This window comes from Cricetulus griseus, chromosome 4 (genome assembly GCF_003668045.3).
Source record: "Cricetulus griseus strain 17A/GY chromosome 4, alternate assembly CriGri-PICRH-1.0, whole genome shotgun sequence".
Classification (NCBI taxonomy): domain Eukaryota; kingdom Metazoa; phylum Chordata; class Mammalia; order Rodentia; family Cricetidae; genus Cricetulus; species Cricetulus griseus.
In genome coordinates, this window is record NC_048597.1 from 70,976,735 (window position 1) to 70,978,414 (window position 1,680).

General features: G+C 45.7%; 1 non-coding gene across 1 annotated transcript; it reads left to right on the forward strand.

Moving 5' to 3' along the window:
* The first annotated feature begins 717 nt into the window (after positions 1 to 717).
* Mir1306 (microRNA mir-1306) lies at positions 718 to 797 on the forward strand. Its single transcript, NR_105110.1, has one exon. It is a non-coding gene; the product is annotated as a microRNA mir-1306 (primary transcript).
* Positions 798 to 1,680: the final 883 nt, after the last annotated feature.

A 1,680-nucleotide genomic window follows, 5' to 3' on the forward strand; every position in this document is an offset into this window, starting at 1 on the left:
GCATGCTTGCTTATCCACTAGGCTGAATTACGGGAGTGCTGTGGGAAAGTTTAGTTTTTTATTTTTAGTCTTAATCCTTTTTGAGCTCTAAGACTATTTTTGTGCCTCTGAAATAGGGATTAAAGTGAATAGTTGATAAAATATTTAATTTAGGGCTTAAAATTTAGATTCTGAAGAAAACTAATGAGATTTTTTTCCCCTGATGTCTAAAAGGCTTCCTTAAAGGCAGTTATCTTAGCCCTTTACTACATCATAGATAACATTTGACTTTTAACTTGATATTGGAGAAGTGGAAGGTTTCTGTCATTTTGTGACGATATTTTTAAATTTCTTTGCAGGTGGAAGAAGAAAGGTGCCACTTTGGCATGAAGATAGACTCACTTAGACGCCAATCTTTTAAGCTGAGTGCATTGTGATTTCCAATAATTGAGGCAGTGGTTCTAAAAGCTGTCTACATTAATGAAAAGAGCAATGTGGCCAGCTTGACTAAGCCGCCAGTGTGTGCAGCGCGGGCAGGACGCCACCGGGTCTCGACGGACTTGTGCATGTTAGCAGTATAGATTTATGTAAGGTGGTTTAAAACTCTGGTGTTTTAAAATAGTCTTAACTGCTCATAATATGGAGACATATGAGAGTCCCTCTCCTCTCCCGCGTGAGCCCGCAGGAGAAGCGATGATGGAGAACCGAGCTTGCCCCTTCCAAGTGCTGCCCCATGAACAGTCTCCACCACCTCCCCTGCAAACGTCCAGTGATGCAGAGGTAATGGACGTTGGCTCTGGTGGTGATGGACAGTCCGAACCTCCTGCCGAGGACCCATTCAACTTCTACGGAGCTTCTCTTCTCTCCAAAGGATCCTTCTCTAAGGGCCGCCTCCTCATAGACCCGAACTGTAGTGGCCACAGCCCACGCACTGCCCGGCACGCACCCGCAGTCCGGAAGTTCTCCCCAGACCTTAAGTTGCTTAAGGATGTAAAGATTAGTGTGAGCTTTACTGAGAGCTGTAGGAGTAAGGACAGGAAGGTGCTGTACACAGGAGTAGAACGCAGCACTCGGGCTGAATGTAGCCTGCTCCTTAGTCCTGTCAGTGGGGACGTGCATGCTTGTCCCTTTGGCGGGAGTGTTGGTAATGGGGTAGGCCTAGGGGGTGAAAGTGCAGATAAGAAGGATGAGGAAAATGAGCTGGATCAGGAAAAGAGAGTGGAGTATGCAGTGCTCGATGAGTTAGAAGATTTTACTGACAATTTGGAGCTAGATGAAGAAGGAGCAGGCGGGTTCACGGCTAAAGCAATCGTTCAAAGAGACAGAGTGGATGAAGAGGCCTTGAATTTCTCCTATGAGGTATGTTGGTGACCTGTTCTCTGGAGGGCTCTGAGCAAAACCCAAAGAGGTTTGGAAGTGGCTTTGTCTTTTGAAAGCAGGGAAATCAAAGCAAAACCTGGTGTGAGGGCAAATAACATTAATGTGGAAAAGAAAAGGATGTAAGAAGTTTACATTTCTAAAGTTTCTTAGTGGAAAGCTTGGCTAACATTGAGCTGGATCTCTTTCCAACCCGAGTCAGCAGGTGCTGCTGCAAAGCCTCTTTGGCTGGGTGTGTTCCTGGACCAGGCGTGTTGGTTTCACTTGTCATTTCATCCTGTTTGTTTTTCAGATGATCAAATGCCATCAGGGCATACCCAGTCC